Source organism: Acinonyx jubatus, chromosome C2 (genome assembly GCF_027475565.1).
Source record: "Acinonyx jubatus isolate Ajub_Pintada_27869175 chromosome C2, VMU_Ajub_asm_v1.0, whole genome shotgun sequence".
Lineage (NCBI taxonomy): Eukaryota > Metazoa > Chordata > Mammalia > Carnivora > Felidae > Acinonyx > Acinonyx jubatus.
This window is the reverse complement of record NC_069384.1, coordinates 50,986,020-51,000,526: the sequence shown is the minus strand read 5'-3', so window position 1 is coordinate 51,000,526 and position 14,507 is coordinate 50,986,020.

Sequence of the window (14,507 nt, the reverse complement as noted above, 5' to 3'; positions counted from 1 at the left end):
TACTATGTAATTGAACAAATATTTACATATTGGATTGCAAGCATCTGCTTGGCATCTACTAATATTACCAATTAGTGACAAAATAAATTTTGACATTTGCCAATCAATCAAAAGAACAACTGAAAAAAAGCCTAAATTGAGGTCTCTGTTAGTTTTATGATTTTTAAAATTCCAAATTGTTCAGTATGGCATATAGTTTCAGAATCTGGACCCTATGATTTTCAAAGTCATGTATCACTGGAAGGGGCTATGTTCAAGTCATATAGACTTTTTTACTTACTTAGGTAAGGCATCTCTTCAGGATTTTGATCATTTGAATAAAGACTAACCATATTTCTAGAAACCAATTCCTATTAATTTTCAAACAAAGAGGTGCCACACACTTTGTTTTAAGTTCTTGAAGAAAACTTTGGTTATCTGAGATACAGTTGAAGTTTAAGCAGTTCCATAAATACTGCTATTCAATTAGGAAAGCAAGTCAAAGCCAGGCCATGCCCACACCCAGCTCAAATGCAAACTTCCCTTTCAGGTCTTTTTCCAGGAAGTTAGTTTTCCCATAAACCTCTATTCATATTGCTATTAAACACAAGATGATATTGTTTAGCATTGTCTGTTTATATTTCTTGTCTCTTTTTTTCTTCTCTTTTCTTTGTTTTTTTCTCTTCTCTTTTAACCATAAACTAAAAGGCAAGACTCTCCCATCATCTTTCTGTTCTAAATTCTTATTGCTGTTCCTAGCACATAGTAGTGGCTGAATGAATACATGAGAAAGGGAGGAAAAAAGAATGAGAGAAAGGAAGAGAAACAGACACCTTATAACCAAATACTTCCTTGTAACTCACTTTGTGGATTTTGTAATAGTTAGCCATGTGTTCCAAATGATGTGACTATGGAAATGAAATATGTTTACAGACAAATAGACATTTCCTTTGAACATCAGAGAAGAAAAGGTGAAGTCAGGTGACACACTGAGTTTGAGGTCAACACTCTGAGTTTTTTGGGCGTGGAGCCAGAGACGAACAAGGGAGTCGAAAGGGCACATTTAGGTTTATACCTATTAAGAAAATTGCATTGACAGCATCCCAGAGAGACAGACCAGGAACAGCTTCCAAATTGGGTCCTTCCTAAGAAGGATCTTAGGTCCTTTCCTAAGAGAAAACTGTAGGCATTGATCCTGGAAGGTGATAGATGGAAAATTCCAGTAGATGTTTCAAGTTTCCTGATGTAGGAAAACAGTCTGTTTGGGGGCTTATCATCCCTGAGAGTGCCCCCCCCCCCATGAGAGGGTTTGTTTATGTCAAGGAGTTTAAATTAATTGATAAGATCTTTGAGGCTTTTTCTTATATGAATACTGTACTAGAACATTGAGATCATATTGAGATCAAATTGAAAACTGAGTTGTCTTTAGCTTGCAATGGAATTTCTCTCTTGTGGCCCAGATTTCATTGTTATCTTCAAAAGAAACAATCTGGAGGTCCCTGCTGGTATGCTGGGTGTTATACTAAATGTTCATCTACTGCTTAGTAGTATTCATTATTACTGGTAAGAACTTGCTCGTAGTATGTAAGTATATAAAGCAAATTAAATACACTAGAGTTTCTTGTAACAGTCATTTTTAAACAAGAATTTATTAAAAACCTATTTTTGTCCCAGGCACTGTTCTATGGGCATTGTGTATGGCTGTGAACAAGATAGATATGGTATCTACCCTTATGAAACTTATATAGTGGTAGGGTATATAGGCCATAAACAAGTAATTCTTATAAAATAAAAAATATGTTCATAGCGAAGGACTTACTAGGTAACCTTTGATAGTAAGCAGGGACAGTGCCTCAGAAAAAAGAGTCAAAAGAGACATTTGAATTGAAGCCTTAATAATGAGAAAGTGTTACAAATGCAAGGACTTGAGAAGAGGGTATTCCAGGTAATTCCAGGAACAAAATTTCTAAGGCAGGAACAAGTTCTGTTTGTCCAGAGGACAGATATGTAAGCAGTGAGGAAGGTGAAGAGAGGTATAAAGAAGGGGACCATGTAGGGCCTTTGTAGATAGTGAAATTTTGTAATTTATTTTATATTGCATGGAGAGCCTTTAGATTTTAAGCAAGCCTTGCTATGCAAGAATTTATGTTAATGAATTTCACTTTGCCTACAATGAAGAATAAAAATTAAAAAAATAATTGTTGCTAAAGAGAACAAAGAATATTTTACTGCAGAGGGATTTTGAGTTGCAACTTGAAGGTATAAAGGGTTCAGCAGATAAATAAAATGGAGAAAATGCCATTCAACTTTGAAAAAATGTGTAAGCAAAACCAAAGAAGCATGTGGTTGTCTAGTTGTCTAATATGAATGTGAGTTATATATCAAAAGTGGCTACAAAAAAATGTGGGTTTAAGTAATGATAAATTACTCACAAGTATGGAGACCTTGAAATCTACCATGCACTGATTAGGTTTAACTATTTACTTTGGTTGGCTGCAAACCTATTTTATCTCCTGAGCACATTTATTCTCCCATTTTCTAAGTATTTCACATCTCTTCATACCTCAAACTTTTAATATATCCTTCTCCTGTGACTCATTACCATAGATCTTCTTCCTAATATTAATAAAATGGAAGCAAATAGAAATAAAGTTCCACTTACTTCACCATCAGACCTACTTCCTTCCACTTATGCCCAAACACTATGCCTTTCTCATTTTTTACTATAGATGATTTGTCTGTCCATGTTGCAATGTAACATTAACCCTGTCTGTGTCCTGGATCCCATTCCCTTGAATTTTTTCAAGGACTTTCTCCAGTCATCATCCTTTGTTTTATTCTTTCAACCATTGCTTCTCTATCATTTCCTTCATTGTAAAACCATGAAGTAATCTCTTTAATTAAACAGCAGCAAAACAAAAATGAACAAAAAACTCTCCTGATTACTTCTGTACTAAGTTTATACCCCATTTTCTCCTTCCCTTTTGAGCAAAACTTATGGAAGTTGTGTCCAATCCTTACACTTCCATTTTCTCTGGAAACCACATCAATCAGGCTTTCATCACCATTCTGTTGAAACCATCCAAGGTGACACAAGATTTTTGTGAGGCAAAAACAAACAAAAAACAAGGCAAACAAACAAATAAAAACACATCATCAATTAATTCTCATTCAATCTTTCAATTACATTTAATACAATGGGCTCTGATACTCTTTGTTCAGCTGGCTTTTATTTATTTATTTTTTTTTAATTTTTTTTTTCAACGTTTATTTATTTTTGGGACAGAGAGCGACAGAGCATGAATGGGGGAGGGGCAGAGAGAGAGGGAGACAGAATCGGAAACAGGCTCCAGGCCCTGAGCCATCAGCCCAGAGCCCGACGCGGGGCTCGAACTCCCGGACCGCGAGATTGTGACCTGGCTGAAGTCCGACGCTTAACCGACTGCGCCACCCAGGCGCCCCTCAGCTGGCTTTTAAAACTCCACCATCTTCATCTAATTTTTCTCAAGTCTTATTGGGTTACTGCTTTTAATTCTCAGAATTTAGAGCCCCATCATTTCCAAACCTCTAGGAATGCTATAAGGTTCAGTCCCTGGGCCTCTTGTCTTCTCAATCTATACTCATTCCCTGGGTAATATTATTTTTTTCCCATGATTTAAATGCCATATATATAGTAATACATTCCAAATTTGCACATCAAGCACCCTCCTAATACTACAGCACATCTGCTTCCTTAACGTCTCAGGAATCCCATCCTCTTCTGTCATTTTTCTAATTATGTAATAGGTGTCACAAACGCAATATTTTCACCTCTAAACCGATTCCAATTTTATTCTACTCCCAGTGTTCCAGATGTAAGTTACCATTGTATCTATACATTAATTTCACAATTGTATTAAGGTGCTGTCTTAATTATGCTTTTTCTCTCTCAGTTGTATGGCATTTTCCAGAGGCTCTGTGGAAAATATAATAGTATTGCTTTTACAGTTAATTGAATATGTGCTTGTGTATTATCATATTTTAAAAATTTCTCAGTTTTGAAATAATAAATGGAAAACAGTCAGACATTTCCTCAAAGGTTAAAAATAGAGCTATCAAGGGATATAGAGATTGCACTTCCAGTTTATATAAAAAAAAATGAGAACATATGCAAATGCAAAACAGAGTAGTTCATAGCAGCATTATTCATGATAGCCAAAGGTGGAAACAACCCAAATATCCATGATGAATAGATACACTAAATAAGGTATATCCATATAATATACCTTACTATTTAGCAATACTATTTAGCAATAAAAAGAAGGAAGTGTTGATACTGATACTACAAAAGGATGAACCTCAAAATATATTTGAAAGCCAGTCACAAAATATCTGATACATGCTATAAATGACTGAACTTTAAAATACTTTTAGAAGGCAATCACAAAAGACCACACATTGTATATTTCAATTTATGTAATATACACAGATATCCAGAGTAGTCAAACTTATAAAGATAAAAATTAGATTAGTGGTTGCCTGAAGTTGGGTGAGAGGCATAGGGAGTGACTAATAATAGATACAAATTTATTTTGGAGGTAATAAAAATACTTTAAAATTAGGTGTAATTATTGTACAACTCTGAATATTCAAAAAAAACCCACTTGACTGTGGACTTTAAATGGATGAATTTTATGGTATGTGGATAAATTTCAAAGAGGATTATTTTTAATAGAAATTTAAATTTTTTTCAATTGGGATTTCTAATATGATAGAAAGACAAAACCCATATAAACAACTGTCATAGGTTCTAAATAATTGTCAAGAGTTTAACTTTTTAAAGTTTGAGAACCCCTATCCTAATATAAATAAGAATCTTTTAATTGGTCTTGATGTTTTTATTCTAAATCCCTAATGATCTACCTTCACACATTATTAATAAAAGCAAACTTTTAAAAATATAAGCCAGATTATATCACTTTTCATATTTAAAAGTTGTTCAGAAACTTTCTGAGTTAGATCAAATCTTATGGCCCTTATCATGACCTGTAATGCCCTACATGTCCCATTTCCTATTACTTGCTCAATCTTTTCTTTACCAATAGATACGTTCTAGCCATACTGACATTATTACTGTGTCACAAATATATCAAGTATGATCTCATCCCAAGATCTTAGAGCTCCTCTTGAGATCTTTCCCTGAGTTACCTCTTTATTTAGGCCACTGTTCAAATGCCACTTCCTCATATAGTCCTTTCCTGCTCTGCCCATTGAAAATAGCAGCTTCTATCCCTATATAATCCTCATTTTTCTTGATCTCCTTTCTCTGTCCTTTTGAATTGCTCATGAGCACAGCAGGTCAAAATTATGGACAAAATTAACTCACTCCCCACCCCACTCTCAGCATCCCCCACACAGTGATTGATGGTCAGCTACTTTGAGCCCTGTGTAGCATTCCTCTTGAGACATAATGTTCGTCACTGATACTGAGACATAATGTTTTTCCCAGAGGGATTAAGCATAGCTCCCCATAGTGGTAACTTCCTTGACAACATACACTGTATTGTCTGATAAGGTTTGCAGCCTCATTTCCTTACTTGCTTAATAGGCTTCTCTGGCATTGTCTCCTAAATGCAGTACTTGCATTTAAATCTTTGTCTTCTATGGTTATCAGACTTGATAATACGTTTATTATATCTCTATATTACTGTTCTCTCTTTCACCTACTGAAATATAATAGCTAAAAATACAAGGATCTTGTTTTGCTCACTGTGCTCACAGTGCTTAGAACAATGTTTTGTATGAAGGTGGCACTCAATAAATATTTATTGAATGTAAAAATGAGTGATTATCAGATATATGTCTGGTGAGAATCCTGTGATGCATGTGCTATTATTATTATTTCTGTATCACAGACGATGAAACCAAGATTTCAAAAGATTAACTAAATCATGTAGGTTGCAAGATATGTGGAAACTCAAGTCTCTGACCTAGCTGTCTGACATTAAAGCCCATATTTTAAACAAAAGTCCTAACAGCGAAAACTCAGCTCTGAGATCTAAGATAAATGGTCCAACCACAACTAGCACCAATTGATCATACAGTGAACATTGTAGCATTTGTAGATTCTTCCTTATTAAGCTAGAGGTTAAGCAAGGTAAATCTTCAAAGATTAGGCAAATATAGACACAAAATAAAAACAAGTTAGTATAGATTCTGCTGAATTTCTGAGTTCCTCCCTTTTAAATTTTGTTTCTTTATTTGACTTAACTGGCTCTCATTCTCATGGCTGATGACTGTGGTCACTTATGTCAGCAGTCAAACTTTATACACACTTTGATTTCTTGCTTTCTTCAGTTAAAGGTCAAATTCACTCGTCTTATTTTAAGCTACCACATTGTACTCAGCATCAGATTTTAAATTTCAGAATAAATCCATGATCTGATCTCTGTCTTTATTTTCCCAAAGTCCAGGAAAGCAACGGAGAAGCTTACTACCCAGCACTATTTTCAAAAAGTGACTAATTAATGGAATTACCTAAACTGAATGGTTTTGATGTATTTGCTATTCAATTATCAAACACATACCTACAATATTCTGTAACACCAAAACAGAAAGAACAAAAGAGAAAAATAATGGGTGCCTAATGCTTTCCGATTATTGTTTCTCCTTTATATTTTTAATTCTTATTACACAATTAATAAATTCATTGGGCAGATAGAACAAAATTGAGGCATTAGAAGCCTTCCAAAGGAATTATTCGATTAATTGCAATTATGTCTACAGGTAAGGAAATAGACAAAAGACTTCAGCTTCCTCATCATTTAATTTAATCAGAAAATTGTGGCTCTTTTAACAAATTATTTTAAAGAAAGTCAAAAATATAGTTTTCCTGTCATAGGGTTTTCAGGAATGAATGGGGTGGGGATTTACCATGAGAGTTTTAAAAAAGTGGAGACCTGATATCTAAAAAGGAGGCAGTAAGTGGGGCGCCTTGGTGGCTCAGTCGGTTGAGAGTCTGACTTCGGTTCCGGTCAAGATCTCATGGTTTGTGGGTTCGAGCTCTGTGTTAGGCTTTGTGCTGACAGCTCAGAGCCTGGAGCCTGCCTCAGATTCTGTGTCTCCCTCTTTCTCTGCCCCTCCCAGACTAGTGCTCTGTCTGTCTCTGTCCCTCAAAAAATAAAATAAAAACATTAAAAAAATTAAAAAAAAAATAAAATGGTGGCAGTAATAACAAGTGGCAGAAAGACAGGAAAAAATTGGATGAAGAGACAGCAAAGCCAGCCAGTTACATGATGGAAAGTTTTTACCAAAGAATTACTGTTTCAACGTTTATATATTCTAGAACTTTGCCAAATTATCAAAGGAAAATATTTCTGAAAGAACGTTTTTTCAGGAAATAAAAAGCAAAGAAATATGATATAAAGCTTGATTTGACTTCTGCTCTACTATGATCTGAAGATTGAGAAAACATCTAAGACATCATTCATTGAGTTGACTTAAAGTCTTTTAAGATTCAGTCCTCATCTTCATTTATCCTTATATCACCAGCATTTAGCAGAATGAGATGATTGAGTGATTTTGTATATTACACAAGATGCCAGTCTCTCCAATCTATGTATTTATCTATTATCTACCAATCATCTAAATTCACAGTTAAGATTTATCTATTAATCCTAATCTAATGGAATACTGACATAGCTAATCTTTTAATCTACTGATATAATTTAAAACCCACTAACTTACTTGGTTAGTGAGTCTTGTTTTGTTCAAATTTTCAGTGCCATAGCCATTATGAATACATGGCAATGAAAGGAAGGAAGGGCAGGTGTGACGGCACCCAGCACAGTCACATAGATACTTGAGGACAAGGAGCAACCACTGTTAGGTGACAGGAAATGTTTCCAAGTTTCCCCTTATGTGAAAGGGACAACAGGTTTCATCAAATAATGCAAGTGTTGGACAAAGTGGGTATTTGTTTCCTTTCTTCTTCCCTCAAAGAGCTTCCCACCTTGAAGGGATTTGGCTTATACTTGGGATGAAGGAAACTCAGAGAATACACTGATGATCTTAAAAAGTTATCACAGGTCACTCCTTTTTCTTTCTTTTACTCCATTGGAGAAGAACGGGTAGCATTTTGCCATTTTTGATACTTGGCCTCCTCACTGGTATCATGCAGCATATCCAGGCCAAAATCCCCATTGGTGAACTCAGAAAGAATGTTTAGTGTAAGGTAAACCCATGACTACTGTGCAACATAAAAACAGAGTGTATGTATTTCAGAGCACCAACTGGTAATAAATATATTTTTATATAATTTTACAAATGACAAGTAATCCAAGAGGACTAAAATTAGTTCTGAGAAGTAATGTCTTTTCTCCTGACATTCTTTCTTTGTATAATATTATTCTTCTATGTCTTAAAATAAAGAAAATGTTGGGAAATGTACAGATAAACTATTTAGTTACAAGTTCATGAATTTGCCATCTAGCACCTTTGTACAAATTTAACTGGAAGATTTAAGATGATATATTATATTATGTATTATGTATCTATGCATTAATGATGTAAAAGATAAGGATGGTGATACAGGCTCTATTGACTTTGAATTCCAAATTCTCGTAAACAAAAATAATGATAAATTCTCCATGATCAATCAAGCCTACTAAGCCATTCCTAGGCACACAACTCCCTGCCTTTGATCATCAGTAAAACAAACAAACAAACACACAAAAAATAAAACAAAGAATAGGGAGGAGATGCTTCCTTTTCTTTCTGTTATTGCTAAAGGAGTTATTGTGCTGAAATATCCAGAGCTCAGAAAAAAAGTCCAAATTTTGTGACTCAAGGGTTTTGGTCTTGAAATCCTTTCATTAGATGAGACAAATAAGATTTTATTGAGCCACTCGGGATGTAAGGGCTCTCTGAGCCAGACAAGAATGTTGGATGGTAAGAGGCTGTATATTATAATTCAGCTACACAAATGAACATGATCTGACAGACTCAGAAATGAAAAGAAAAGTGTTACTAGGCAATTACAATTATAAAGACCATCTATAGTATTGAAGTTTTTCTTTTTCTTCATATTATGAATGACCCTTGTTACCTTTGTATGTTTGGAAAACAGATGAAAATTTTTCATGCTTTTGAAAAGGAAAATATGAGACATAATACATTCAGCTTAAGCAATATTTTAAAACCATGAAAAAAAATCCTCATTTCGTTGCTAGTTTATTATTTGAAGCAGAGTACAGTAATGTACACAGGTAATATGATATCATAACTGTATTCTCTTCTTATTGATAAATAGAGAACTATGTTTGGAAAAGTTAACTCATTAGACCTGAAATGTTTTTAAAATAAGTGCAGAGAAAGCACAGAAAAGTGTAGAAGTTACTGATTATAATTTTATAAATATAGTATAGAGGAGGAGTTGCAGTGCATGCATTTATCAACTTCTCTCTTCATATAGCCCTCCCGGCCTTCCTTTCTCTCTCCAGCACTCTTTCCATTCTTCCTTGTTACCCCAGCCTGATCTTTAAACTTTTATTATAAAAATGTATTTGGGGGGCACCTGAGTGACTCAGTCAGTTAAGCATCTGACTTCGGCTCAGGTCATGATCTCACAGTTTGTGAGTTCAAGCCCCACATGTGCTTGCAGCTTGCGCCTGGAGCCTGCTTCAGATTCTGTGTCTCCCTCTCTCTCTGCCCCTCCCCTGCTCATACTCTGTGTCTCTCTCTTGAAAATAAACATTAAAAAGTTTTTTTTAATGTATTTGGATTAACTTTGTCATTAACGTTTAGTAAGTACAGAATCATTCTTTAAATGGGTATATTTTAATTTCTGGAAGGCATTTCTTACTAGCCCTGATGTGATCATTCCTCTCCTAAAACAATCAGGAGTGATAATTAGCTAGTTTTTCTCTGATATTTTCAAAGACACAGATAGCTACCTTTTCTTTTTGATTGGTGTCACTTTACTTTTACAAAACTATTTCTGTTCAGAAAAGACCTGGTATTGTCTACAATGACCTCACAGAACTGAAATGCCCAAACAATGCATAGAAAATCTTCAGATTAATAAAAGCCTTGTTTCTAATGTGAGGAATACAATGTATCTAAATCTCCAACACCAAGGTCATTTGTGTACCATGATTTCAGAGCAATTCTAGGTGAGGCAGATTAATTTCATAACAAGAAACAACCATAATTATAGCTTTCCATTCATTTAATAAAATATGTAAATACAAGGTCTGACACCATCTAAAAATTTCTTGGGACTTTTCCTTCTCTAGATGAAAGGTGTTATCTAAATCCTTTAGAGCTCTTGGTTATAATTACTGAGTTTGTTTGCTGGGGAGATAATTGCATGGCTTATTGCCTGATCTACTCAAAACAAGAAAATGGTAGACTTAAATCTTGCTAAATCACTCACATGCTCAAATTAGAGTATGACCAAAGGTAGGGACTTGAAGGCAAAAGCCAGAAAATTTGACATGGTGCCACCACCATGGCATCATATTTTACTGAATACAACACCAAAAAATGTCTTTCAGTGTCTATGACAGATGAATTCGCCTAAAGCTGTTATCCAGTTGAATTCAGAACACTTGTCAGAAGCTAGAGAATTTTTATAAAATGGGATCACCAGAAGGAAGAAAAATGTACTGATCAACTCTGCCGAAGGTCCATGAGAATAAATCCCACTCCTACTGATCTGTTTGCTTTAGAAAATGAACTACATAATATGTTGGACATCTGTTCTCTGTGAAATGGTGGATGGTTTCTTTGAGATCATACATTAAAGGCATAATTAAGGATTTGGACTCACAGAAATGCATTTTTTATTGTCCTTTTATTATTTTTTAAATACCTTATAGCATCCTCTCCTCAATGTCTGATTGTGGCTTCTTTGGAATGCCATGGGAAAACCTGCTGATGAAAGAAAGGCCTCAATGAGAAATTAAGCTACTCTGAGAGACAGAGAAAAGTTTAAATGTGGTAGAGTGTGGTCTTTTAATCACTAATCTATTCTCCTTGTTCCATTTTCTTTACCTATGGGTTTGGGGAGCACTGATTAAGGAAATGATTTTCCTTACAGATGGTTATGTATAGAAAAAGGAGTTTCTTTGTTGTTCTGCTCCGTTTGAACTCCAGTAATACATAAAGCAAGTCCCTGCCAAATCTCTATGAGAGGGTTGGTGTACATTGGAAACAGGTTGAAAGTAGGTGGGTGTAGGGAGGGGGTGGAAGTTGATAGGTAAGCTTGTGTGTGTTCCAGACCTAACAGCAGGTTTTGCGAGTTCCAATGCTGGCAATGAGTTTGTTCTCTAAAGAAGTCTGAGCCTCTGTGTGGATAAAACAAACATTTTAAATTGAAACTCATAAAAGAATAAAGGAGTCAAAACATTCTTACTTATTCTCACTCTGAGGGGTAGATAGAAGGCTTTGGTGTCTGACAGGTGCAGCTTATGAATAACCTGGACAGCAGCCAGAAGTTCTTGTAAGAACAGACCAAGAAGACCACACCTGTTGATTGAAAACATTACCATCTAACACAACAGATGAAATTGTGTAAAATGCCACCCCTATTTTCCCACTTTCCACATTGACCAATTTTCATTAAATGAAGGTTAATACTAAGTATGCAGTTCCAAATCCTGGAATCTCCCATTGGATACAAAATTACCAAATTTCATTTGATTAAGATCATAGTCTTGCCTGGAATGAAAAGATTCATTTTTCATTTTCATCCTAAAGTTGCTGAAGAATGTCATTGAAAGTCCTTTAGTGTCCTTTGCAGGGCACTTAGTTAATCCATTTGTTCCTAGATGTAAATTAGTTTGCTGAATGTGGCTTTCCACAGCTAAAAGCATTATGAAAATCTGCTAAAGGTCAAAGTTATGTCCTGTGCCTAGAAGGTGAATAAAATAAAGTTTCAAGGCATTCTCTTGGGAAAAGAAAAAAATTCTCGCTATCCAATGTGCAATAGAAGAATAAAAGAAGTTGTGGGGAATAGTTGCCTGGATAAAGAAGAAGAAGATGAAGAAGAAGAAGAAGAAGAAGAAGAAGAAGAAGAAGAAGAAGAAGAGGAGGAGGGGGAGGAGGAGGGGGAGGCAGAGGAGGGGGAGAAGACACTACCTTGTAGGTGGGAACAGGAAGAGAAGGGGAAATCTGTGCTAAGAGGTTTCAGGACAGTCTGCTGACAAGAATACTTATTGGTAACTCTTGCTTAAATCCTATTTAAACTATGTCACAAAAACAGACACTCAGATCAATGGAACAGAATAGAGAGCCCCTAAATGGACCCACAAATGTATGGCCAACTAATCTTTGACAAAGCAGGAAAGAATATCCAATGGAATAAAGACAGTCTCTTCAGCAAGTGGTATTGGGAAAGCTGAACAGCAACATGCAGAAGAATGCACACGGACCACTTTCTTACACCATACACAAAAATAAACTCAAAATGTATGAAAGACCTAAATGTAAGACAGGAAGCCATCAAAATTCTCGAGAAGAAAGCAGGCAAAAACCTCTTTGACCTTCGCTGCAGCAGCTTCTTACTCAACATGTTTCTGGAGGCAAGAAAACAAAAGCAAAAATGAACTATTGGGACCTCACCAAAATAAAAACTTCTGCACAGCAAAGGAAACAGTTAGCAAAACTAAAAGGCAACCAACAGAATGGGAGAAGATATTTGCAAATGACATATCAGATAAAGGGTTAGTATTCAAAATCTATAAAGAACTTATCAAACTCAACACCCAAAAAACAAATAATCCAGTGAAGAAATGGGCAAAAGACAAGAATAGACACTTCTCCATAGAAGACATCCGGAGAGAGAGCCAACCAACATATGAAAAAATGCTCACCATCACTCATCATCAGGGAAATACAAATCAAAACCACAATGAGATATCACCTCACACCTGGCAGAATGGCTAACATTAACAACTCAGGCAACAACAGATGTTGGCCAGGATGCGGATAAAGAGGATCTCTTTTGCATTGTTGGTGGGAATGCAAGCTGGTGCAGCCACTCTGGAAAACAGTATGGAGATTCCTCAAAAAATTAAAATAGAACTACCCTATGACCCAGCAATTGCACTACTAGGTATTTATCCAAGAGATACAGGTAGGCTGTTTCGAAGGGACACATGCACCCCAATGTTTATAGGAGCACTATCGACAATAGTCAAAGTATGTAAAGAGCCCAAATGTACATCGATGGATGAAATGGATAAAGAAGATGTGGTACGTATATACAATGGAGAACTGCTTGGCAATCAAAAAGGATGGAATCTTGCCATTTGCAACTACGTGGATGGAACTAGAGGGTATTATGCTAAGCAAAATTAGTCAGTCAGAGAAAGACAAATATCATGACTTCACTCATATGAGGACTTTAAGATACAAAACAAATGAACATAAGGGAAGAGAAGCAAAAATAATATAAAAACAGGAAAGGGGACAAAACATAAGAAAGTCTTAAATATGGAAAAAAAACAGAGGGTTACTGGAGGGGTTGTGGGTCGGGGGATGGGCTAAGTGGGTCAGGGGCATTAAGGAATCTACTCCTCAAATCATTGTCGCATTATATGCTAACTAACTTTTACGTAGAGGACTTTAAGAGACAAAACAGATGAACATAAGGGAAGGGAAACAAAAATAATATAAAAAAAGGGAAGGGGACAAAACAGAAGGGACTCATAAATATGGAGAACAAACTGAGGGTTGCTGGAGGGGTTGTGGGAGGGGGGATGGGCTAAATGAGTACGGGGCACTAAGGAATCTACTCCTGAAATCATTGCTTTACAATATGCTAACTAATTTGGATGTAAATTTAAAAAAATAAAAAATAAAGTTAAAAAATTTAAAAAATAATAAAAAGTTTTAAAAATAAACAATAAAAACATCTGTTAAAAAATAATTAAATTTTAAAAATCCATTTAAACTATTGACCTATATGTGAATTCCTCTCCTATTTCTGTTCAATTCTTTACATTCATTCTGGTTTTTCTTTTCTTTGAATTGCTATACATATTAAACTGCTATGTATAAAGGTTACCTATGTGTAAAGATAAAGACAGAAAAGAACACAATCAAATCATCTGTTACATCTTTCGAGGTATTGTATGTGAACTTTGTCTCTTCCTCCTAAACCATGCCAAAGATTAAGGTTTTAGATCTTAGATGATTTTTCTGGATGAAAACACACACTACCGAGGGGGTGACTATGGTTTAGCTTTCTCCTAGATGCTGTTATGGTCCCATCAGTCGTGTTTGTCGCTATCACTGAGTTTCTTCATAGTAGTGCTGGATTACCAGCTCCTGGTTTAATCAACCTGGGGAAACCCTGGCTTCTCACTAAGTACATGAAATTCTTTAGACTGAAAAATGAATGATGTTGAGACAAAAGATTTTTCACCCAACGTACACTGCATATCTTACGTATACAGAAATGTATATGTGTGAAAAATTCCTTTTATAATGCAATATCAATTATTTCCTTTCTCCTATTCTACATCTAAGCCCCAGCTCCACAT